Consider the following 27271-nt stretch of genomic DNA (forward strand, 5'->3'; position numbering starts at 1 on the left):
GCACCATCCCAGGAGGGTCAGGGCCCCACATTCTCATTGTGACTCACCGTCTGCTCCCCTCTCCTGGCATCACCCCAGCATCCCGGCGTTGCTGCCCTTGGACACTGAACACTGCTTCGCAGACAAAGCAGATTCTGATCCGCAGAGCCTTAATCTCCATGTAATTGATTTCTCATTCATCTCTTTTTCATTTTCTATTTCTAATTCATAAACTCCTCTTTGTAGCTCTTCCTTAGCTCCTCTTTCCCCTTTCTGATAATTCTCCTCCTTTAGGAGCTGGTCCCGTGCAGGTACTTGGGGTGCCGGGACCTTGTAGAAAATCTTGTAGCCCACCCCCCCACTGCTCTCTCAGCATTGCCCTGGCTCCTGACCCCCTTGTGCACCGCTGAATCTGCCTACGCCCCCCCGAGTGGCCTGAGGAGGGGGCAGGTTGGTAGTCAGAAGGGCTGGACCCACCCTGCCGGAGGGACCCCAAGAATCTGGCTCCTCCCCGGACCCCCCATGTGGCTGTTTTCCTGCCCCGGGCGGCTCTGGACACGTGCAACTCCTCTCTTCCCCCCAGATGGCAGCACCTTCTCTCCTGTTCTTGTTAAGAGAAGCTCTCAGGGAGCAGCTGGTGGTGAAGAGGACCAGGAGGAGGCAATGTGAACATGGAGGCTGGGGAAGAAAGGTAAGGCACCCACGTGCTTGTGTTCTCGCCGCGTCCCTCACTGACTTGGTGGCCGGCAGGGGGAGCAAGCAGTGGAAGCACTGGGGCGGCTGCTGCTGAGCGTGAGCCGGGACGTGGCGACAGAGGAGGGTGGTTGTCACCGCAGGCGGCGCGAGGCGCTGTGCCGTCAGGCAGTGCAGGGCCGTGCTCCTTGTTCTCTCACGTTACAGTTTTCAAAGCTTTTAACAAAATTTCAGAAATTCTGCATCATAGTATTTAAAATTTGCTTTGCATCTTGCTTCTTTTTTTGTTTGCTTCTCTTTCAGGTCCCTCAGTCATTCATATATTAGATTATCCTCTGCTTTTGACACATCCATCAAATATTTTACAATTTCTTGTTTAGTTTCTTTTCCAGGAGAACTTCTCAGTAGTGTTTAATAGTTTCCTCCTTTTCATTTGCTTGTTCTACAAAACATTACTTATCACTTTGTTTTAGCTTAAATTTCATTTAAAAGTGATTTTTCAGTATTATCTTATTCTTTTCTGAGTTCCCAGGCCTTTGTTTCTAAGTTTTTAAAATTCTGATCTATGTTATCCTTTCATTCTTTTATCATTTTCTTTCTTCCCTTTTTTTCCAACCTTCAGTCTTTACTACCAGTCATGTCATCATGCATGAAAAGAGAACGGTCACTCCCGTGGAGAAGTTGCTAAACATTCGTGTAGGGCTTGCTTTTCTTTCTATTCCTTCTTTCTTGTAAGTGTATTTGACCTACAACACTGACGGCTTTAGGTGAACAGTTCTGGTTCGATATTTCTGCACATTAGAAAGTGATCGCCACAGTAAGACTAGTCACCGTCTGTCGTCGTGCAAAGTCGCCACAGTGTCAGTGACTATTTATATTCCCTATTTTGTACGTTTCAGATGCTGGACTCCTTTATTCTGTTACAGAAAGTTTGTGACCCCTGATCTGCCCCACCTGTTCATGACTCCCCCCTTCCCCCCTCTGCCAGCCACCTGTCTGTTTTCTGTATCGAAGAGTCTGTTACTGCCTTTTTATGTTTGGTCATTAGTTTTGCTTCTTAGATTCCACATGTAAGTGACATCACACGATGTTTGTCTTTCTCTGGCTTATGTCACTTAGCATAGTACCTTCTAGGTGGATCTGTGTTGTAGCAAGTGGCAAGATTTCATTCTCACATATGGCTGAATAAATTTCCATCACATATGGGTACCACCTTGTTTGAAGTGTTTTGTTGGCTTGTTCTTCAGTCTGATGCCTTTTTGCCAAAGTTACACTGACAAAGTTACAAGCCCTGTCTGTGTTCAACTACGTTTTTGTTATTGACGTTTGGCATCTTGTGAGGCACTTTTCCACTTCTCGGGGCATCAGGTTTGAGCAGCCAGCTTCGCCTGCTACTTGCTCTCGTCAGTTGCGCAAATGCCGTGGCTTTGTTTGTTGTTTCCCCGTCATGGTGTGTTACACGTCACTCTGCCCTGTGACCCCCACAGCCCTGAACGTCTTCAGTGTTCCTGAGGCTCCTGTTCTTCTGACTCAGACTCAGCTTCTGTCCTGGAGGAATTTGGGGGGAAGGCAAGGGAGCGCATAGTTGGCCCGCAGTTTTCTTTCGCTTTCTCCTGACTTCTAATAAATGCTGTAAGAAATATTACGAATCTTATTCTCTTTTTGTATCCTGAATCTTGCCCAGTAATAGGAAATATTAAATTGATAGATGTTAAATGAATAAAACTTCTATCTCAAGGTTAAAAATCAAAGTATAAACATTTCCTTGTGCAGTTCCTATCAAATTCATTTATCAAATCTTGAATATGACCAACTAAAGTTTTTTGTAAGTTACAATTCTCATCGCTTATCACTTTTTCAATGTTTCATTTCTGTGTGGCTTCATTTAACAAATATTTAAGGCTTTGAATAATCCTTATCTCACTTTTACTTAAAGGAAAGTGAAATTCTAGTACGTCCTTTTTCTTAAGTGCAAAGAGGAGGTCTCCAGAGTTCCTGCAGTTTACATGAATTTGTTGATGCTTAGAAGATCCTGTCCCACAGAGTAATTTTCCAACATGTAGTTTACTTTTGTTTGGTTGAAGATTATTCCTGTGGTCTTTTCAAAGGCTTGATGATTGAGTTTATGTATGTTTGTCACCAATATGTTTGTCTCCAATAACATTATGCATTTTTATACTTAACAAGTCTTTCTAAGCAGAAAACTGAACGTTCTGTATGAATTACTTGATAAACTGAAAACTTATCTTCAGTTAGGAATATGCCATTTTTATTTTGTTTGTTTATTTGAGATACAGTTGATTCATGATATTCAGCATGATTCAGGTGTCCAGCTCAGTATTTTTATAATTTATACTCCATTAAAAGTTACTATAAAGTAATGGGTGTAAGTCCCTGTGCTGTACAGAACACCCTTGTTGCTTGTGTGTTTTGTACGTAGTTGACTATATCTCTTAATTTCATACCCATATCTTGCCCTCCCTTTTGCCTTCCCTCTCCCTACTGGTAACCACTAGCTTGTTTTCTTTTTTGTGAATCTGTTTCTGTTTTGCCATATACATTCCTTAGTTTTATTTTTTAGATTTTACATGTATGTAATGTCACACTGTACCTGTATTTCTCTACCTGACTTATTTCCCTGAGCATGATACATCCATCCACAGTGCTGCAAACGGCAGAATTTTACTATCTCACTGCTGAGTCACATGCATCGTGTTTGTGTATATATACCATGGGTGGCTCATGCCCAAGAAAAGCCCAGACTCGCAGAAATGTTCCAGCAAAGCAGGAGCATTAAAGGCTGGTAGGGGAGGGGGGTCGCAGGGTACTCGATCAGCTCACGCATAATTCTCTGGTTGGTTGGTGTTGAGGTAACAGGGCAGTCAAAACTGTCAACCCCTAGGTGCCAGGATGTCTGGGGGCCACGTGCTCTTGATCACCAAGTAGTTAACTTCTTACCTTTGGTGATGGTTTTGAGCATCTGAGAAACTCAGGAGATCTACATGAGACACTGCATCTGCTATCTGGGTAACTCAGAGAGGAGCCACAGCAGAGGACACGGGCAAGGGGTCTGACCCTGGAAAGCCCCACAGGATAAAACAAAAGTAAATGAAAATCTTGACGTGTCTAAAATACCTTAGACAGAGTATATATTCATAAATAATGGATTAGGCTTAAGATACAGTTAATGTGAACTGGTAATACATTCCTCTGAAACAGGTATCAGTGAATGCCGTCTGAGTATATCTTATTTCTGTGCGAAACATATTTATCAGCCTCCACATATGTCTCTCTAATAAATAACAAAATGATAAGGATTATTTGTTTTATGCAAACCAAGTAATATATTTACTTTCTATAGAGTTTTTACCAGCTTACAAAATTTTCCCCCCAAATTCAATGTTGATAACATTGTTTCTAGTTGTTATTTCCAATATACATGTGTGAATATTGAGATTCATGGCTTGCCCAGTTTTTCACAATTAACCGCTACTAAAGAGCTAGTATTCAAATTTGTGTCCATTCACCATAAAGTGTTTGATTTTCCATTTTGTTTTCCACCCCAGTTTTTATCTGAGAGCCTGCATCAAACTGGTCTCAGTTAAGTATGTTGGATTGAAGTGGATTTATAGGGTTGGCTGAGTACAGAGAGAATAAAAAATGACTAGGCTAGTGACTAACTGAAAAAAGAAGGCAAAAAGATTGTAAAATCTCTTTAAGTTTTATTTCTTTATCTTTACATTTTAATTTCAGCTTTATTAAGGCATAATTGACCTCTAATTGTAGAATATTAATACGATGCTTTGAAGTACATATACACAGTAAAATAATTCTTTCCATCTAGTTAACACATCCATCACCTCAAATATTTATCCTTTTTTTCTCAGTGTGAACACATAGTTTCTGCCCTTAACAATCTCAGTTATACAATACGGTGTTACCAACGCTAGACACCATGTTTTACTTCAGCTCCTGAAACCTTACTCATATTATAGCTGAACGTTTCTATCGTTTTACCAAACACTCATGATTTCTCCACCCTCCAACCTTGGTAATCATTTTTCTTCTCTTTGTTTCTATGAATTTGACTTTTCTTTTTTAATAAAGATTCTACATATGTGTGATACCGTGGGGTCTGGCTTATTTTGATTAATGCCCCCAAGTTGCCACAAGACGACTGAGTAATAGCCCACTGAGTATGTGTGTTTGTGACTTCTTTATCCGCTCATCCTTGGACGGTCATTGAGTTTGTTTCCGTGTCTTGGCTGTTGGGTATAATGCTGCATGGACATGGCTGTGCAGACACCTCTTTGATACCCTGTTTTCATTTCCTATGGCTGTACACCCAGAGGCGGAACTGCTGGATCCCAAATTAGTTCTTGTTTTAATTTTTTTGAGGAGACTCCATACTGTTTTCCGTAAGGACTATTTCAGTTTACATTCCCAGCAGCAGTTTATCAGGATTATCTTATCCTAACAAATACTTGTAGTGCACTTTTTTTTAATTTTTGTTGAAGTACAGTCAGTTACAATGTGCCAGATGTCCCAGCGTTGCATATATATACATAATACTCATTTTGATATTCATTTTCATTAGAGGTTATTATAAGATATTGAATCTAATTCCCTGTGCTATACAGAAGAAATTTGTTTTTTTAAATCTATTTTTATATATAGTGGCTAATATTTGCAAATCTCAAACTCCCAAATTTATCCCTTGCCACTCCCTTTCCCCCAGTAACCATAAGATTTTTAATATGTCTGCAAGTCTGTTTCTGTTTTGTAAACGAGTTCATTAGTGTCCTCTTTATTTCTTTTTTTAGATTCTATATATGAGTGATATCATGGTATATTTCTTTTTCTGGCTTCACGTAGAATGACCATCTCTGGATCCATCCATGTTGTTGCAAATGGCATTGTTTTATTTTTTATGCCTGAGTAGTATTCCATTATAGAAATATATCACAACTTCTTTATCCAGTCATCTGTCAATGGATGTTTAAGTTGCTTTTGTGTCTTGGCTGTTGTATATAGTGCTGCTGTGAACATTGGGGTGCATGTATGTCTTTGAATTAGAGTTCCCTCTGGATATACACCCAGGGTGGGATTGCTGGATCAGACACGGTCTATTTTTAGTTTTTGGAGGAATCTCCTTACTGTTTTCCATAACGGCTGCACCAAACTACGTTCCCAGCAGCCGTGTAAGAGGGTTCTCTTCTCCACAGCCTCTCTAGCGTTTAGTATTTGTGGACTTTTTTAATGATGACAAACTTAATGTGTATTTTTGAATCTTCTGTCAAGCCAGCTGCTTCAAATATTTTCCTAAATTTAGAAAAGTGTACTATTTCCTAACGTCAGGTTTATACACACTCCTCCAGAGAGCAGGCACAGCAAACACACCACACCGCTTTCACTGAAGCAGGAGATGCCACCCTCGCAAAGACGGTACAGGAAAGGGGACTCACAGCTCAGCTCTTCTGAATGTACGTGTGCAAACCTGAAAGCAAATAGGAGAGGCCTAAATGCAGAAGTTTTTTAAAAGGGAAGAGACTGGAATTCCCAGGCAGGATTTCCATGGGTTGATGAAGACAGGGCCACTGTCAGCTTGAGTGTTGCCTGGGAGCGTGGTGAGAAGGGACAGTTACATGAGGTCAGTGGGAGAGTCTGTCTGTTGATCCCCAGAGTCCCGGGGTGGGGTCTTCCGGCTGAGGTCATGGAGGGCACCCTATCACAGGCCATGGTTCTCTGTCCCTGTCGCTCCCTGGTCTAGAGAAGGATGAGGAGTTTATAGAATAGAGCCTCGGTTTTGGTGAAGAGAGACTTGAACTCCTGCCCATTTTCTGACCAGCCTTTGTCCAGGCTACTCGATCAGGTGATCAGATCACAAGTTAGTGAGACGCTGAGTGTCACAGACTTAATTAACTAAGCCACGCAAACAGCAGCCCAGACGGCCACCTCCCCAGGGAATGCACGTTAACTGCTCATCCAGGGTCTGTCAGTTGCAGGGAAGAAACCTTGGCAGAGCAACCACGTCGGTTGAGAACGTCCTGAGCTCTGAGCCAACTGAAGAGCCAAACTGATGACTGGGTCACACAGTGGGGTCAACTGGTCACTCGGGGGGTGGTCAAATGATCACTCAGGTGTGATGTGTAAGGCTTAAGCAGGCGAGCTGGCTCTGAAACAAAACAAAAATCACAAGGGAAACAAAAAGTAAGTCATCACTGTAGGATCAGGCCAGCAAGAACGGCAGCTGCTGGCTTGCAAAAGACAACACCTGGCCGAGCGCAGTAGCACAGTGACCGTGGGCCAGGCAGACGAGCAAATGGACAGTGGCCCCACACCTTCTAAGCGCTAAAGGCCCCCCAATGCGTTAAAGGTCACCAATCAAAACTAACCACCACCCGTCTCCCCCCATGCCTGCGACCCCCACCCTAGCCCTTTTGCTTGACTGGTTGATAATTCAACAAAATGCCGAGGTTGTCAGGAGTTGGGGGGCGATCTGGGTCCAGTGCACTCCTGGCCTCGGATAGGCTGGTAGAAGCGCGGGCCCGGTCCCCTCCCGTCCTGAGCCCGTCTGCCTTGCGCCTGAACACTTGGCTCTCGGCTCTTTCTTCACTCCGCACACAAGCAACTGGGGATGCAAAGTCCAGGGAACCCACGCATGGTGGTCGTCAGAAAAAAAGATAGCTGACAGGTTTTTTAGGGTCCCCAGGTTTGTCGGGCTGGAGATGCTCAGAACCCGAGAAAGGCTTGATCACCCTCGGCCCAGCAGAGACACCTGAGCCTGACAAGTGGTGCCCCATGTGAGGAGCATCTTTCCGGCATCTCGCGATCTTGTGGCTTCTTTCCTTATGAGAATGGCCCGTTTCTTCCCTTCCCTTTGCCTTTTTCTGATAACTCTGGCCTGGCCCACTGGGCTTGCCTGTGGTGGCGCCAAGTTAGTCCTGACGCCCTTGGTGTCCGGACACTAGCCAGTTACAATTTGACCAAATTACGGGGTTGCACAAACAACAATGCAACCAACGCAACTGAAATCGACCCTAAAAATGGGAAATGTGACTTCCGGGCGGCCAGTAGCCCTGTTACAACCATTCTCTTAGTTTGCTGCCTGGGAAACGGCGGCTGTGCGGTTACCGGTGCTGTGGGGAAAACACTAAGCCATCCTGCTCCCCACAACAGCCCCAGCCCGTCATTCAGCCTCCCTGGCAGCCCACCCGGCGTCTAAGGCCCGAGCCCCATCCACAGGCCCTGCACTGCCCTCCAGACCAGCCTGAGGAACTGAGGCACTTTCTTCAGCTCACCCTCGGGAAAGCTCAGTCCACACCCCGATCTAGGGGGGCATGCACGACATGGGGTTTGCTGGAAAACGTGATAGCCAACAAGGACCGCTTGGGATATGGGAATTATGGAAAGGGAACAGCTGAGTCCTGGATGAAAACATTAAATACAAGGAGTGTTTCCCCAGTGAGGGTGCCCTGGAACCCTCCGACTGCCATAGAACAACCCAAATACTTAATAATGGGAAGGCGTAAAGATCTCCCACTACTGGCTCTGGCCAAGACCATGTGGGAGGAGACAAACCCCAGAGCCAACCTGGTGCCGGCTAGAGGCTGCGAGAGAACCTGGGAAGCTGGACCTCCCAGCTCCACGCCAAAGGAGGGAACCCAGGGAGCCCCCCCAAGAGCCATAGATCCAGAGGAATGGGATGGGGATATTTGGAATAATAACCCCAGTCCCTTCTGGAAGGTCCTTGCCACTCAGGCCTTTCCAGTCATCCAAGATGCCCAAGGCCTCCCACAGTGGGTACCTTGGAATACCCAGGCCTATAAAGACCTGAGGGAAACCAAGGAATATGGTCCAGGCAGCCCAGGGTGTGTACAAGTCCTCCGGGGCATCACAGATGCCACCAATCCCACCGGCCTGGATCTAAGGCACCTGCTCAGGGGAGTTCTCACGCCAGTGCAAATGGCGATGGCCACCAGTCTGATCCAGGAGCAAATCGAGCAATGGGTTGCTAGTCCAGCCAACACTCAACCATGAAAGGCAGCACAGTTGGGGGAAATGACCAGCGTGTGCACTCCCTCCCCAGTACAGCTCTTCGCCGATGTTATCAGGACCGGGTTATTGAGGCCATGGAGCGCTGGCCCCAGGGGGGTCTCCGGGAGGCTCTGGCCAAGGTCCTGTGAGGCCCCATGGAGGAGTATTCAACCTTCCTGGATAGGCTGCAAAAGGCGGCGGACCAGGTCACCTTCAACTCAGGGACCCAAGAGATTCTCATAGAGGAACTCTCAGTTACCAACGCCATCAAACCCATTCACAACACCTTTACTGCTCGAGGGCAAAAAAAAGGGAGCCTACCTGACAAAATTTGGGTAGCAAATGAGATCCATCCCGAGGCTGTGGCCCTCGCGGAGGCCCGAACAGCCACAGTGGCCAGGCAAGGTGTCCTGGGCCCAGAGGCCCTCAACCAAAAAGGCCTTGTTTTTATTGTGGGCAAGGTGGGCACTGGAAAAGTGAATGCCTTTGTAGGCACCAAGGCACAGGCAGAAAACCTATGCCTGACCCCACTGTCAGGCCAAAAACACCCTGCCCCATGTGCCAAAAACCTGGTCACTGGGCAGCCTTGTGCCCCGAGAGGCCGGCAAAAAACGGATAGCAGGAGGGCCAGTAAGTCCCCATGGCCCTCCCCCAGATGACTCAGAGGGAGAAGTCGTCATCTGCCATGGGGACACCCCTGCCGTAGCCCTCAAATGTCAAGCCCTGCGACCTGGCGCCCAAGCCCTGTGGCCCATTATGGATGGTGCCGACTGCTTTGATCTCTTCACAGCCATGATCAGAGACTGCCAGGAGCTGGGGTGGTCACCCCAGTCCCCCTGGGGGCCAGTCTGAATATCCCACCAGGGCTTATTGGCTGCGTTGATGTCAGGTGGCCAAAATGATATAATTTTGACACAGGAAACAATTGGCTACTCCCAGGGATTCGGACTGAGGTGATTCTCCAATAAAAAAATTACAATAATCTGGACTGGGACATGCGCACCAGGGATCACTGCCCAACTTGCAGTACTTGGCACTTCCCCCATCTGATGGGGTCAAGCCCAGACATTCCCGGTCCTGGACGTGGATCATCGACCTGTAATCAGAGTATGAGTTGCAGGCCAGGAAGTCTGAGGCCACCTCAATACAGGCGCCGACAGGTCGGTGGTCGGGAAGGACTTGGCTCATGGTACTGGCAAGCCACTGGATCCAGTAGAGGGGGCAGTGTGGGGAATTGGGGGCCTCATGGGACAACTACAAAAATTTTGAGCGCCTGTCACCATGGCCCTCCCAGACTATCAAATAAAGGAAGAGACATAGGACCCCATAATTGTCCCAGACCTGCTCCAAGTCATCATCGGCTGGGATGTCCTAGCAAAATGGGGCATTAAGATCAAAATTCTGGAGGTGGGAAACGAGTGGGGGACCCACTGAAGCTGACTCAGGGTGATCCCCTGACCCTGCCCGGTCGCCTGAGAATCATCTTAAACAACATTGGCTGGAGCCTATTGCTAAGCCCCTGGACACCACCAAGGCAGGACCAAAAATTCCCCAATGGCCCTTAAGTAGGGAGTGTCTGGCCACCATTAAGAACTTAGTCACAGAAAAATGGGGGGCAGGCCAAACTGAGCCCTCAGACTCACCATGGAACACTCCTTGGTTGGAACATTGCTTGCCACAACCTGGCCAGTCCCAAGAGGGCATCCCTTGGCTGGGGAGACCCCCTATGACCCACCCACATGTCTCAATACTAGACAGCAAGGTCGCCTTTTTCACAGTCCCCGTGAAAAAGGGGTACAGGCCTTCTCTTGCATTTATGGTTCCCACGGCCAACTGCGAGGGTCCAGCCCCACGCTCCCCATGGACTGTGTTTCTCCAGGGCATGGCTTTCTCTTCAGAAGGGTGCCAAAAGGCCCTGGCAACCATCCTTGACCCCTGGCGGGAACTGCACCCTCAGCGCATTGTGCTGGCCTGCATGGGTGATACCCTGCTGGCTAGCCAAAATGAGGGAAGCCACAGGACCTAATTGCTACCCTTAATTCCTGGGGCTTCCAAGTTCCAAAAAAGAAACATACAACATGACCCTCCATTCAAATGCCTGGGCTGGGAGCTTGCCGAAAAGTTCAAATGCCCCACCGTCACCCTTGCCAGAGCATCCAGTTTAGTGGCGCTCCAAGGCCTGCTAGGGGAACTCAACTGGAGACAACCTGCTGTTCCTGAGACAGTCTTTATAATGTAAACAAATAAAGTGTTCACCTGAGTTCCGTGAGTCATTATCAACAAGTATTGAACCTACAGGGGAAGGTCATGGGAATCCACTAGTTCGTGGTTGGCCAGGAAGAACCACCAGCATCCCGGGCACCCCCTTTGCAGCTGGTGTCTGCAGGGGGGTAGCGTGGTGAGACCGAGTCCTTAGCCCATGGAGTCTGCACCAAGTTCAGACAGCTCCTAAGCTGAATCGAACTGCTGGACATCCAGTCAGTGTCAGAGGACTGAATGATGTTGGAAAACACACACACACACTGGTGTTAGATGTAGTGTCAGATATTGGCACAATAACCAGCACGCTGCCCTAAGAACGAAGATAACTAGCACTGAGCTCTCACTGTGTTTTCTTCTTTTCTCTTCTAATCCTCAAGGTAGGATTAAGTGGACAAGCTGTTCGCAAGCCCACCAGGAAAACGCAGCTGGAGGGAGGCTGAAGGCGTTCTTTCACAGGGAATAACTAACGTGTCAGGTGCAGAATTCACAACAGTAAGAGTTTCCCATTGCTGCTCTAACAAGTGAGTGCAAACTCAGTGACTTGAGGCAGCACAAGTTTATTATCTTGCTGCTTGAAATCAAGGTGCCCCCAGGGCTGCATTCCTTCTGGGGCCAGAGGAGACAATCCGTTTCCTTGCCTTTTCCAGCTTCTAGAGACCACCTGCATCCTTCAGGGGGAAAAAAAAAGAGGTAGGACACATGAGAATGATGACGACAGGCCAGCTAGCAAATGAAAATAAAATCTGTTTTTTCCCAAATTTTGTGACTTTTTGTGGCATTTGCAATTGTTAAGTATTTGTTTTTTCTCATGCAAAATAAGTGTGTATATATATACACACACATATATATATTTGCATTTAATGTTGTTTTTATATTTTTATATCCTTTTCCTAAAAAGGGCCCTAGGTTGATTAATATCAGGAATCAGGTGACAAGTCCTGGACCTGCTCAGGAGAGCGCTGTGCTCCCCTGTTGCATCTTGAGGTCACGTCCCCTGCTGCTTTTACCAGGAGATCCCTGTAACGAATACTTTTCACAATCTGCCATGCCTGAAATGGTCTCACTCCTCTGCTGTGATACAGTCCTCCCTGACTGGTAACCCCTTCACCTGTCCACTTGCTGCCTGGTGGTCCGAGGACCAGATGGGGGGCCGTCTGTGCAGAGCTGCCTGCTCCTCCAGAGTGGAGGAGCTCCTCCTCTCTGGCTTCCTGGAGCCTGCCCTCCCCTCGCCTGGGCTCTGAGTGGGGCATCGCATGCTCTCCACACTGCAGGCCTGCACTCCTGAAGGCAGGGCGTTGCATCTGTCCTTATATAAACCTAGCACCATGCCCAGCACAGAGTAGGACTCACATTGTGGAGTGGGTGAACAGCTTCCCAAAGCTGGAAGGCCTGGGGTAGGCGGGAGAATGTTCAGGAACCCAGGGTTGCACGCAGGGCAGGCGTGGCCCGTGGAGGCCACGGACGTGAAGGCAGATGCCCGGGGAGAAGCAGAGGCCAGCTGCAAAGCCTAGTTTCCCAGGGCGACCTGGAGGAAGTAACATCAAAAATATATATATTTTTTTTTGGAATGTGCCCAAACCTGATAAGGAAGAAATAAAGATGGCTTTATTCTAATCAGCACTGCATATTATATATTTTGAGATGAGACATTTGAACAACCTTTAATTGGCAGGGGCCTGTGATTACCATTTTATAAAGAAAACTGCCGGTGACTTCCAGGACTGATGTATTTCTCTGTCCCGTTCCAGGCGATGTCCTGACCTGCTGGGACTGAGGGAGCGAGCCTGTGCCCAGGAGTGGGTGACTCCCGCCCCCTCCTGTCACCAAGTCCCTCTCCTTCATTAATCTGTCATTTTTCCATTTGGCCCTCTTCTCTGGTAAAGGAAAGGAGAAAAGCATTAGAAATAACATTCTAGTGTTTTAGAAGTTACAGGTAGATAACATTAAGCATCATGCTTTTTCTTGTGTTTTGTTAAAATGTTCCACGTGCTGCAGGCACTAATGGCCTATATAGGAATCATTAAATGCTCCAAATTATTAAAACAAATTATGAGCACAGGTGCTTCACAAGCATGGAGGTTTAAATTTGGGGACTTTATATATTTCTCACCTGTTACATTTACTGGTATTTCACACACATTAATTTCCCAGCTATTTCTGAATTATGTAAAATGGTGTTTTAGATGACATTGTAAGGATGTTTTTTTTCCTCTGCAGAAAGGAAAGATGATTAATGCAGTTACAAAGATGTTTATGAGAGACAGAAAAGTATTTCTTTGTGGGTGGGAAGTTGTTTCTCCAACCGTTCGGCAAATGTAGACACAATAAAACATCCAGACCAGGCACCAGGCAGGCCATGTGCATTACGCCCTCCTGAGCTGGAGTTTGTGGCAGGAGTTCCAGATAAAAAGAAGGCCCCAAAATCCCTGCAGGCCCCACCCCAGAGCATCCTGGTATGATCCCTTTCCTTACAGGAAAACAGTTTCCTAAAGAAAAATTACTTCCAACACTGAAAAGCTAACTCCAGGCCGGGATTTGGAAATATGAAATGTTCGAGTCAGAAGAGTTTTTACATTTCATCTAACCCAACTCTCCCATTTTACAGAGGAGGAATCAAAGGCCCAGGAAGGGAATCACTTTGCACAGTTTGTAAACGGGGCACCAGTGGAGTGGCTTCTGCGCTGGGGTTCTCTCTGCAGCAGTGTCACGGCGGCCCCCACGTCTGGCCGCCAGCCTGCAGCTGCTGCAGCGGGGCTCCATCACGTCCAGGGAAGCAAAGTTTGACTACAGTTTGGAACTACTGGCCCTTAGCAGGTGTGTGACTTCATAAAAGTTACTTAATCTCTTCGGCCTTGGTTTCCCATCCACCTGGGGCAGAAAGTCATTATTGTCTCCACCCCAGTGATCAGCGCCTGGGAGGGGCAGGGCATCTGGGCCTCGCAGGAGTGGCTTCAAGTAACGCGGCCTCTCTGACTCTATGGCTTACCTATTAGAATCTGCATTTTAAAATGTACCGTGAAGGGACATAATCTGTACATTAATGGGGATGGAAAGCAGAGAAGATAAGGGGAGAAAGGGCATGAAAGAGAATTATTTGTTTAGCAAGAGACTTTTTATTTTACCATTTTCACACAATAAACAGATCCACTTGGAAATTTTTCCTTGGGGTCCCGGAATTCAAACTACACATTGAGGAACTTTGGTAAATTTCTTCAAGTTGTTTGAGTTTCAATATCCCCATTACAATATTGGGATTGAAAAATACCTGGATGCTTTTAGGTTCTTTCCAAAATACAGTTGGGGCCTTTACAGAGAACATTCTCTATTGGGTATCATTGCCCGCATCACCGGGGGGCCTTGGCCCTGCTGGGGAGCACAGCTTCATCCTTCTCTCCTCAGTCCTTTGCCCAATAAACCAGTGTTAAAGGGAAGGGGGAACTAATCCCCATGGGCACCTGCATGTGCCACACCAGCCAGGCTCACATCCTGAATTTTATTTAAGGTTTTGAGTGTGTTCTCATCTTTGTGCAAACACGGCCTGTTACGTAGTCAGAAACCATCACTGGCTAGAAGCCTACCATCAAGGAGGTACGGGGCCTGCTCCCCTGCCCCACCGGTTGGTTCTGCACCGTGCATTGCTCCTGTCTCATCAGGAATGCCTCTGACCTTGCTGCTGCCTTTGCTCCGGGCTCCCGCAAGGGGCACCTCTGTCTGCGTGGCTCACTCTGCACTCACTGAGGTCTTGGCTCTAAGTCACCTTCTCATGTGAGCACTGCAGCCCTCAACACTGTGTTCCACTCTCCTTTCCACCTTTTGCACCCACACAGTGTTCAGAAGGGCCTCTGCTTCACAGCCTCTCGGGACCTGGGGAGGGGGCGTGTGAATGAACCACGTGCCCACAGGGAGGGATGCTGCAGTGTTTGGTGAACAGCACCAATGGTCACCATGACCTGGATCTAGCTGCCAAATACTTTGTCTGTCTCTTGCTCATCTGGAAAGACACACTCCTCCTTTCTTCAGTTGAGGCAACACAAAAGGTCCACCAGTCCCATCCCGAATGTCAAGGTGACCTGTATGTGTGCTGCTCTCCGTATCAAGTTTGAACATGGCTTTCCCTGATCCAGCATCCTCTAATAAACTAAAAAGGAAAGCTGCCTAATCCCTGCCCCATGTACAGTAAGGCTACAAGCACAGAGAAGGGCCAGGAAAGTCACCATCAGCCCGCTGGTTTGCAGCCATTCTGAGGTCCCGGTGGGCAGAGCCTGGGTGGGCTGTGCTCCCTGAGAGGAGAGCGTCTGATTAAGCGTTAATTCTGCTCCCAGAGGCCTCTCTCCCTGGCTCTCGACGCCCTTGTCCAGGAGTTTTCCTTTTCCACTAACTCTTCTGACGGTGGGAAAGTTGGCGCTGGAGAGTAAGCCTCCTTTGTGGTCCCATCATCTTTTCCAGGTCACTATCTGCCCGTTACAGATAAGAATGGCAAACGTACATCTATGTCTCAAATAGTCACAGACTTTCCTTCCTGACTTGAGGTCCTAGGTGGCAGTAGAACTCTCCAAAAACCTAGCCAGCCTCTTACCTCCTAGGCCAGTCTCACGTGAGCATGTTCACAGACCTTGTGTCAAAATAATTCTGAGATCCATGCCATGCCTTTAATTTTGCACACCACAGCCTCTGCCCGGCCCTTTGCTTTCCTCCCACTCTTACTCTTTCTCTTAAGTGCAGGTACCTTGGTCCTCTCAGCTTTCACTGGAAGAGCCACGCATTACTGTCTTGTCCAGTCAGTAGCAGTCAACGGATCAGACATGGCGGGTTTTCACCTTCATTGTTAGTTCAAGGCCCATCATCCCTGCCTGGAGCATGAGGTCCTCGAAGGCAGGAGCTCTCCTGTTGGCACAGTTCTGGGTCTTGAGTGGCTTGCCAGGCCTGACATAGTGCAACAAAGTGATGATGAGTGAGCAGGATGAGTCAGGAAAAGGCTGGGTCTGGTCAATTGAATTCCCTGTCTCAGAAGGTTTCTTTAAATGGAAACTCAGTGGAAAGGATAAACATGGGATTTGTGGAGAATTACTCAACTATGTAAAAGTACATACCACAGAGTACCCTGCGCCTAAGCCAGTCTCTCTGCCCATCCTGCACTGGGGTCAGGACAGTGCCCTCTGGACCCTGCCCTCCCACATCCGAGTCCTCTCTGTTCTAAGGGTGTCTGTCTCTCACTGACTTTGCAGCATCATATCTCCTTCCTGCACCTCCTGCCCTGCTCTTGATGCGGCCTCTCCTCATTCTGCTCCTTTTGCCTCAGGGCTTCCCCATCACTTTACCCAGTTTCCACTTCCCCGCTGGCTTAGCTCATCTGTTCCCAGGACCTTAAAAAGCCATATCCATGCCTGAGGATTCCCACATGTTATTTCTAACCCTGAACTTCCCTTCTAGGCACCAGATTCTTGGAGCCACCTGCCCGTGGGATATCTCCTCTTGAAAGCAGCATTTCAAATTCAGCATGCCTCAGTGGAAGGTGATTTTCCAACACCTCGGATAACGGCCCTGTGCCCTCCTGGCTCAGCGAACACCACCAGCAGCTTCCAAGCACACCTCCCTCCCCCCGCGTACAGGCTCATGAACTTTTAACTGCAGGTGATTTGTGGCAGTAAGGAGGATCTGTAACTCATATGGGAAACAAGTATCCACAGCACAAAGGTACAGATTCATAACCAAATAAGCAGGAGGTCAGAGAGTTTTAAAGTTTCAGGGAAATAACAGTTTTGGCAGGCTGGGAACAACAGCAGAAGAGGCCAGGAAAGGGAACTCTGCTGCTGAGTTAGTTACATTTAGAAAACTGGAGTTTAAAATGGCTGTTTCCTCGTCAGTCTTAAAGGGATATAAACAAGACTCTGAAATGAAGGTGAGCGTCAGCAAATGATAATAGAGACATGCTCGGTCCTGGGGTCCTTTATAGAAACTCTGACCCCAGGGTTGCCTACTTGGAAAGAGTCAATAAGCACATTTAGAGCAGCCACCATCTGCCTCGTCGAATGGGAGAGATGGCCAAATAGGAAATCCTCCCTGCAAGTGGATTAACTTGACAGTATACTTACTTAGGCAAATACATCGCTTTCAAAATGAAGGGAGGATTTAATTCCATCAAACAGATTGTAACAAGGACATAGGGACACAAGGACACCTTGTTTCAATATGTTTCCTCTCTTACTGGGGTTTATTTCTTGACACACTTAGGAATTCTACTAATGGAAATTCTCTCTGCTTCAGATAGTTAAAAGCAAAACAAAGTAACACAATACAAAAACAACCAATAGTCTCCTGCATGGAGGGTGCCCCTCCCTGTGGTGACCCCTAACCCTCCTGCCCACCACGTTGTGGCGGCGTGCCCGCTCCAGCTTTGCTTGGGGCCTTTGCTAGGTTGTCACTGGCTGAGCACGACAGTGATGCTTGGCTCTCTGGCAGGCTCACCATAAACGCAGAGCGCCCCTGCCGCTGCACACGTTCCCCAGGGATGCGGGCCCCTGCCGGCTGCTGCTCTCCAGCTGTGAGTGCGGACCTGGGTGTGGATGCCGTGTAAAGGAGCACTCAGCCTGCGCTGATCTTTAGCAGTCACATAGTTGACTGTAATATCCCTGCACAGCCAGAGAAAACAAATAGTGGTTTGGGGTCACATGGGTGTATTGACTCTAGAATTTATTACATAGGACCCGTGTTACAAAATAGGTAGCTGTGATAAATCCTTGAGCAACTTAACCATTTGTTATAATATTGAAGAACTCAGAAATTGATGAACATTTGACTTACCAAGACCCTTATGCTCATGAGTGGTGCGTATCACTTGGAAGTATACAAAATTCCTTGGCAGTACTTTTAGGTTTAATATCATCTTCAAGCCAGGTGATCTGTCTCTGAAATAAAAAGAAAAAATTTTACTTAAATTATATTTATATTTGTCTCATGACGCTATAGTAGATGTCATTTTCATAGTTTTTTATTCTCCAATAGTTTACTTATGATTGATAACAGAGCTAATGAGTAATCATTTACAAATTCTTAAAGACAATATCAAACGCTAAGCACAAGGATACATATAAAAGGAAACATCAAATTTGCTTATAAACTTTTCACACCTATGGGCTGGACCTTCCAGACGTTTTGACTATCCAGTTTATAACCTTTCCATTTGCTAGTTTCAGCCATTGCCCATTATCTCACCTGATACACCGGTGGTCGCAAAAGAACAGCCCGCAGGTTTTGATTGAATGTGAAGTGGCCGTAAAAGCCCGCTGAAGCCATGCTGTCACTGACAGCATGCCCTCATCGGGTGGCTCTAGTGCGTTACTTACAGCAATGTGGTTTTGCTTGGTTTTGTTTTTTAATGGAACTACTGGGGATTGAACCCAGGACCTTGCGCATGCTGAGCACGTGCTCTACCCCTGAGCTATACCTGCCCCTCTCCTCCGTATGTTGTTGTTTTTTTTTTTTTTACATGACTAAACAAGTTTCTTTAGAGCTGGAAGCCGGGGTCACACAGTTTGGGCCAGAGTGGCCAGGCAGTGCACATGATGTGAGCTTTGAAATCAGGGTAGATTCGAAAGTTCAGACTTAGGGCCTTCAAGGACCTTGAACCGTGGGGCCACTTTAGAGCCTCCATTATGACCCTGAAAGATAATGAATTTCAGAATCTCATTTTCCTCTCTGTTAAGTGGCAGGAATTACTCCTCAGTCCCCAGAAGTTGCAGTGGTTGTTGGTGCAGTGAAGTCCTGGGGTCCGGCCCCAGCATGCCAAGGGGAAACAGAGCCTCCTTTAGACTAGATTTGGCCCCTGTGTGGTCCGTCGCACCCCCAAACCTGGATTCCTGCCTTCTGGGGTTCAAGCCCAAACACTTGTTTCTAGGGGAAGAGTCGACAGCATCCTCTCCCTCACGCATTCCCAAGGCCAAGGGGTTCTGGTGCCAGAAGAAATGAGTCAAAGCAGTGGAAACCCCTGTCAATTCAGAGCTGGGCCCACCAGCATTCGGAGGAGGGGAGGGGAGGGGATGGGAAGGTGGAGATGGTCCTCCAGAGAACGGGGTGGGGTGGGCAGGGTGCTGCGAGTGTGGGATTGGGCAGCCACAAAGCAGCCTTGTGGCTAACTCACGCTCCATGTAGGAGTCTGAGAAATGTCAGGGAGATGATTTGAAGAGGCCGCAAGTTGGAGATGTAGCCTTAAGAGAATGGCTCAAGCACAAAACTATCAATTTATAAAAAGATGAAATTATATCCCAATATTATGCCTAATTTAAAAAAATTAACCCCAGATGATTCAAGGATTTAAACATTAAGATAGAAACGCCAGCATTCTTAGTGGAAAGGAGAGTGAACGTCTCTAGACCTCAAGGCAGGGAAGGATTTCTTAAGCAGAACAAGGAGTGCACTTACCATGAAGGCTGATGAATCTGACTATATTAAGATTAAGAACTTTATTCATCAAAAGACACCTTGGGGGAGGGTGTAGCTCAGTGGCACAGTGTGTGCTCAGCATGCACAAGGACCTGGGTTCAAGCCCCAGTACATTAAAAGATACATAAGAATCCCACTTGTTGGCATGTGAAGCTACTGAGCCCATAAAAACTGGCAACACCATGCCTCGCGGCCTCTCTCGCTCCCTCTCTCGCTCCCTTTTCTTCCCAGATAACACGCACTCTGTCTACAGAGTCTATATCTACTCTTACTTTAACCTGAGCGCACAACCGCCACATCTCATGGCCTTTCTCTAGCCTTCTGAAACATGCAGTATGTATCTCTCTAAATCAAAAAAAAGATAAATAAATAAGTAAATAAATAAATCTAACTACCTCCCTCCCCCAAAACAAACAAGACACCTTAAAGAAGGTGAAAAGCAATTTAAACTAAAAGATATTCACAATACATACAGTTGAAAAAAAATTAGTAAGAGACTGAGACTTACTTTATAACCCCAAGACCTTTTTTTACAACTTGCACGCGTTATTATGTTGATTTTTAACATTAAATTGGAGAAACAAAAAGATTCAGTAAAGTTAGATTCATTATCTCCTCTCAGATAACTGTTGGAGCCTAGGTGATGTAATGAGGGAATTCAGCGCATTAAAATTATCCCCTTTATGTAAATGACTGACACTCTCCATTTACAGGATTTAAAAAAAAAAGCAAACACATCATAACTAATTATAAGAACAAAACTGTTTGCATATCAGATGCCATTTATTCTAAACCAACTGCCAAAGAATATTTCTGCAAATGCACTGGAGAAAGTAGCAGAACATACATGGGAGACGCACACCAACTTCAGGACAATGACTCCCTGTGGGGACGGAAAGGAAAGATGTTTCAGTGGTATCTATTTTAAAGAAGAGAGTAGTGAGGCAACTGTGGAAAATGCTAACATTTTAAGTGGGAGGGGGTGGTACATGAGTCTTTGTTATACAACTGTTTTGAATGTGTGAAATTTTTCATAATTTAAATTGGGGGTGGGGGGTCCAGGGGGAGGTAATTAGGTTGGTTTATTTATTTACTTAACAGAAGTACTGGGGATCTGAACCCAGGGCCTCGTGCATGCTTAGCACGCGCTCTACCACTAAGCTATAGCCTCCTCCCCCGTAATTTAAATCCTTACTTTAAAATTAAGCACACTGGGGAGAAGTGTGCATCAACACTAGTTGTCTCAGGATATTGGAAACAGGATTTGTCTACACCAGCTCATTTTCTAGAATGACCAACTCTGATGTTTATATTTTAAAATTTGACACACCTGTATGAATGATTATGAATTGGTAACAAAGCAGAGAATCAGAAGATCACAGGTTGCAGAAGACACAAGATGTAGACTCCGTGAGCCTGCCCTCCACCTGCCCCACCTGCCGACCCTGCAGAAACCTTCATGCCAGCACTGATGGTGACTGCTGCCCCTTTCCCCCTTGGTAACCGTAAGTTTGTTCCCTATGTCTGTGAGTCTTTCTGTTTTCTAAGTAAGTTCATTTGTGTCTTTTTTTTTTTTTTTTGATTCCACATATAATGATACCATATGGGATTTTTCTTTTTCTTTCTGATTTGCTTCACTTAGAATGATGATCTCCAGGTCCACCCATGCTGCTGTAAAGGGCATTATTTTATTTACTTTTTATGGCTGAGTAGTATTCCATTGTGTACATATATCACATCTTTATCCATTCATCTGTCAATAGATATTTCAGGTTGTTTGCATGTCTTGGCTATTGTAAACAGTGCTGCTGCGAACACTGGGGTGCATGTGTCTTTTCAAATTATACTTTTCTCTGGATACATGCCCAGGAGTGGGATTATTTATTTATTTTTAATGCCAGTACTGGGTACTGAGCCCAGGACCTCGTGCTCGCTAAGCAGGCACTCTGCCACCGAGCTGTACCCTGCCCCTTTATTGACTTGAATTGTCTAAGAGACCATTGTCCAGCCCTGTCTCTTCTTTGTAGCAGTAGATTGAGAAGAGAGGCTGGTCGATGGCCAAGCCCACAGACATAGCCTGGTTACAGATCCCGGTGGAGGGAGTGAGGAAACTGCTTCTCTCTGTCATTCCTGAGACAGGGGTTACATTTATAAGAACAGTTTATCTCCACTTGAGGGCATTGATAATGCTTTTTTTTAATGTGTTAATAAAAACATTACCAATTGGAGACGGGGAGGGTATAACTCAAGTGGTAGAGCACATGCTTAGCATGCATGAGGTCCTGGCTTCAATCCCCAGTACCACCATAAAAAAAATAATAAATAAATGAATGAATAAATAAACCTAATTACCTTCCCCCACCAAAAAAAAAGTAAAAACAAAACAAAATATTACAAAGTGGTCAACAGGATCACGAATAGAGCAAATGAAAGCTTTTAAAAAAATTCTTGGGGGGAGGTAATTAAGTGTACTTATTTATTTTTTTAATGGAAGTTAAAACCCTGGCTCCACAGAAGGGCAGCAGTCACCACGGTAGTCTTTTACGGTTTGTGACAAAAGCAAAGCAAAAAGAATGACATCAACAACCAACAACAAAAAACACCCCAAACTCCCTGGCACTTTCATCATCCTGGGCAGCTTTATTCTCTGTAAATGGCCCTCTTTGTTGGACTTTTTCATTTATTAAAATATCTCCCCAGAGGGGAGAGGGTACAGCTCTGTGGTAGAGCACGTGCTTAGCTTGCATGAGGTTCTGGGTTCAATCCCCGGTACCTGTGTTAAATTTTTTTTTTAAATAATAGTAAGTATTTCCCCAGATTTCATTATCATCTTCATGGATCACAGTTTAGGAGACTGGTAGGGAGGGAGATTTACTTTCCCATTGCACCTAAAAAGGATATACTTTATTTAAAACAAAACTTTTCCTCGAACAAGAGGTGATTTTTTTTTTTAATGTGGTGAGTGTGCGTGCCACACTGTTCCCCGCATGTGCTAGGTAAGCCAACCACACTGCTAAAACAGAAGGGGGGAAACTCACGGATTTATAGCCTGCCTGTTACACAGAAGCCTATTACTCTGTTTAGGGATTAAAAAAGATACCTTGAGATTGGAGGATTAACTAAAAATGTCGTTGTCATTCAAATAGACTTTCTTCCTTTGTAGGAAGTGCACCAAGTTATCCAATTAATGTTGTATTTTAAACACACAAATACAAATATAAACAGTATGGAAAGATATAAGATGGCAAATAATACTCCCCTTTCTAACTTATCTTCATAACATACTCAAACTTTTTTTTCTTTCCCATATCTTGGCATATAGATTTAACTCATTCCTTTCAATTAAACTTTCTATTATGAAAAATAGATCAAAAGGAGGTAGAGAAACAGTGTAATGAGCCCAGTCTATCTATTGTTCAGCTTCAAAATAACCAGTAATCTTGTTTGTATTATATTTCCTACACTTAGATTGTTTAGAGGCAAAGTCTAGATGTCCCATTTCATTTGTAAATGTTTCCTGATCACCTTTGACCCTTGACCACACCAGGATTAGGAGAACCGACCCGCCGCACAGTGGAAAATCCACTGATAACTCAGAGTCACCCCTCTGTATACCAAGTTCCTCCCTGCCTGCCACTCAGCAGATGGAGTCAGCCAACTCCCAAGCTTACTTAATACTGAAAAAATCTACGCACAAGGGGACCTGTGCATTTCAAACCCGTGTTGTTAAAGGGTCGGCTGTATTTAATTTTACTACTAGATCTTAACGTTTTACAGCAGTGTGAGATTTATAGAAAAACTGAGCAGATAGGAGAGTTCCATATTATAGCTTCAGTTTTCCCTATCATTGCATCCTTTATAGAGTGTATTGTACACACTGGTAATAATCTTTAAAATCAACAACCAATAGTGACACATTATTATGAAGCAGTGCCTACTTATTCCCATTTCCTTAATTTTTACCATGTATTCGTTATCTGTTCTAGGACCCCCACGTTGCCTGTCATCATCACCACCTCCTTAGGCTCCTCTTGGTTGTGACATTTTCCCAGGCTTCTATAGGTTTTGATGACCTTGACAGATTTGAGGCGCACAGGATGCCCCTCGTGGAAATCGTGTAAGGTTTTCGCCATGATTGGAGTGGGATTATAGGTTCTAGGCAGGAAGATCAAAGAGGTCAAGGACCATTTTCATCACATCATGCAAGTTTTCCTCTCTCCAAACAAGTTGTTTCAGGTATTGGAGCATTCGTTTTCCGGAAAGAGGTGTTGAATGGTGGGGGCAGGCACTCAGCTGGGCTCAGGGTCCCACCGCCCGCTCCGTGAGCGGCTGCAGGTTCCCCCGTGGTGGGCAGGTGTGGTTCCTCGGGCTGGGGGAGACAGCCTGGGGAGAAGGGCCTTCTAGGAGACATGGAGGCTTTGAGGATGGTGGAGTCTTCCAAGGCCGCGTGGGTTCCGTTCTTCCGCCGCCCCGCTTCATCCCCTGCTCCCATTCCCGGATTCCCTCCACTTGGCACCCAAGGAGCCCCATCTGTGCAGCTGGCCAGAGACCCTGGCAAACTCCAGCCTAGCGGTCCTGGGGGTTGTTCCAGGCCCCTTAGCCCGCAGAGTTGGTGACTGACAGCGTCCCTGCTCGGGGATCGCTGGTTCAGAGAGGCGCTGGGACGCGGCGGCTGCGGTGGGACGCGGTGGCCCTGGGGGACGCGGCAGTTGCGGCGGCCCCTGGGGAAGCGGCGGCTGAGGTGGGACGCGGCGGCCGGCCCCGGGGATGCAGGTCTGGGGGCGCGTGAGGGGCGGGGCAGGCCGGGCAGGAGGAGGCCGCCCTCCCCAACTCCCTCCCTCCCTGCACCCCGCCACGGGCAGATGCTGCTCCCGGCACTGCTCCGGTGCCTGGGGCTTCCTCGCGCCCTAAGTCTGAGGTAGATTCGAGAGGACAGGCAAGTCACAAACCAGAGATCCTCTACGCAGAGCTGTGGATGCTGCCCGTGCTGTTCGGTGAGTGAGCCGGGAGCCCGCGCCCTCGGATGCCCGCAGGTCGCATCCGGTCTGGTGCCGCCCACGTCACTCCTCAAGGGTGGGTCTCTGTCGTGCCCCCGAAGTTCCCCAGAATCCTGGACCCTCCTTGGGCCAGTCTGGGCGGACTCCGACCCCGAAGGCCCCTTCCCTTCCTGACCCTGGGCCCCGAGGCTCAGCACCCCTCCCCTCCCCTCCGCAGGCCAGGACGGCGAACTGATCACAGCGCTCCACCGGTGGTTCGGGGTCTCACTCGCGGTGAGCGCGGTCCCAGGATGCGGAGTCCTGATCTTCATTATTGGACCGCCCTTCTACCAGTATCTTACAATGCTCCTCATCGTGGCGATGTCTTTCCAGCTTCGGATCGGCGACAACCGAGGTAGGGGTTTCAGGGGCCCCAGCAGGGAATGCTTCCTCTGCCCAGGAGCCCGGGAAGGTGGATTTCGCTCCCCGTATCTTTGCGGCTCATTTCAGTTCTTTAGTCTGAGGGCCTCGGGCAGTTTCGAAAACAGCCACCAAGTCTTAAAAACCCCCTGGGTGTGGGTCCGGGCTCCTGAGCAGGGAGAGCGAGAAGAGTTTGGGAAGGAGTCGGTGGCTAGACCCAAAGGTGAAAATCTAGCATATCTGTGCACTCTGGGGCGAGGGTCCTCGGAGCAGCATCTTTAGGGGATGTCTTCTGCGGAGTCTCTTGCAGGCCTGCCCTACCACTTAGATAACCAGGACAGCGGGTTTCCAAGCATAGTAGTCCCCGGACCAGCAGAATCAGCACCACCTGGGAGCTTGTTCGAGCTGCAAACTGGGGCGCCCACCCTGACCCATGGAATCGGAAACTAGGGGTGGCACCGAGTAATCTGTGTTTTAACACGCCCTCCAGGTAATTCTGATAAACACCGGAGTTTGAAAACCATAGTTCTGGGGTCATTTCCTCAAGGCCTGCACCCAACCAGCTGCTTTCTTTTTATTTCAGCCAGAGCCCGGGTAGACGGGTGCTAAAATCTGCGCGGGCCTCGGGGTGCTCGGTTTAAGGCTGCGGCCGGTCCTGAGTCCCTTATCCAGAGGTCGGCTGGTGGCGGACCTCACCACAGGGCGGCATTGCTGGTAGATGGAGGCCAGGAGGCTAAGGCTCCATGAAAGATGCGGATGACGATGGGAGTAGGGACCACCATCCTAAATTCTGTCACCTTCAAGTTATCACAAGCTCAAGCTTTTAAGGAAAGTTTCAGTGGTTTTATAGTAAATGATCTTTATTGATTTCGTCTTTTTTTGTTTTGTTTAAGAGAAAGCAAGTTTACTTAGAGAGACAGACACTCCATAGAGAGTGCCAGTGGTCTCAAGGCAAGGGAGAGAACAACCCATTGGTTTCATCTTGGTCAGTGTTCTTTCCAGGTTATGATGGGGAAAAGAAAAAAAGACAATTTCAAAAACTGGTTTCAGCTCCTCATAGTGTTAGGGGAGGGGGTGATGGAATCTGAGGAGTCCCCAGTACCCCGGCTCTGGAATCAAGGTGGCCTTTCCTGTCTGGGTCCCCACCAGGAAGAGGGGGGAGCATCAGGGAGGGGGATACCTGTTTGGGGGGATGCAGCCCAGCAGTCCAGGCAGGTGAAGGCAAACAACTGTTCCTTGGTTGGCATACCCCCCCACTCTCTGCTAGCTTTTCAAGAACAGTTCAGCTGCAGCTGTCAGCTCTTCGAAGCCAGTTTGGAGGGAATTGAATTTAAATGGAAACGCATGTGGAATATATCTAGTGGATGTGTTTGGTAAGCGAAGTTGATGCTCCTGGATGGTTAAACCTGGGTAATCTTTGAAGAGGTGGAGAAAAGAGAAATAGCTGGTGATGGAGAGGGCACTGAGTCAACAATGAGTTTATTTCCCCCTGTAGAACAGGGCTGGATGGTGGCTGGGTGTGATGCTGCGGAGGTAGAGGCTAACAACCGAGAGGCAGGTGGGGATGATAGCGGCCCTCAAGCCCTGTGAAAGCAAGAGGGAGGCAAACCCAGGGCCCTGGAGGAGGGGCCGGCTTCTGGAAGGAGGAGCATATGTAACAGGAGGCCCACAGGGCAGGACTCTGGGAGCCTTGTGGAGAGATTCCTTCTGCCTGAAGAGAAAAAATACTCACTCTCTCTTTTTTAATTGAAGTATAGTCAGTTTACAATGTGGTGTCAATTTCTTGTGTACAGTGTAATGTTTCAGTCATACACATACATACATACATATATTCTTTTTCATATTCTTTTTATTATAGTTTACTACAAGATATTAAATACAGTTCCCTGTGCTATATAGTAGGACCTTCGCTATTTTATATATGGTAGCAGTAACTGTAAATCTCAAACTCCCAATTTATCCCTTCCCACCCCCTTTCCCCTCAGTAACCATAAGCTTATTTTCCATGTCTGTGAGTCTTTCTGTTTTGTAAGTAACTTCATTTGTCTTTCCTTAAAGACTAAATACATAAGTGATAAAATATGGAATTTTTCTTTCTCTTTCTGACTTCACTTAGAATGAAGATCTCCAGGTCCATCCAAGTTGCTGCAGGCATTTTATTTTTTATGGCTGAGTAGTATTCCATTGTATATATACCACAACTTCTTTATCCAGTCACCTGTTGATGGACATTTAGATTGCTTCCATGTTTGACTATTGTAAATAGTGCTGCTATGAACGTTGGGGTTCATGTATCTTTTCAAATTATGGTTCCCTCTGGGTAAAACGCCCAGGAGTGGGATTGCTTTATCAAATGGTAAGTATATATTTAGCTTTTTTAGCAATTGCCCTACTGTTTTCCATAATGGCTGTACCAAACTGCCAAGAATACTCTTATTTACACCTTCCTTGAACTCTGATTACTT

General features: G+C 46.9%; 1 pseudogene; it reads left to right on the forward strand.

Annotated features, from left to right (window-relative positions):
- The window catches only part of LOC106731171, a 90849-nt pseudogene that overhangs the window by 12862 nt on the left and 50716 nt on the right, over nt 1-27271 (forward strand).

The sequence above is a fragment of the Camelus ferus genome, chromosome 2, assembly GCF_009834535.1.
Source record: "Camelus ferus isolate YT-003-E chromosome 2, BCGSAC_Cfer_1.0, whole genome shotgun sequence".
In the NCBI taxonomy this organism is placed as follows: domain Eukaryota; kingdom Metazoa; phylum Chordata; class Mammalia; order Artiodactyla; family Camelidae; genus Camelus; species Camelus ferus.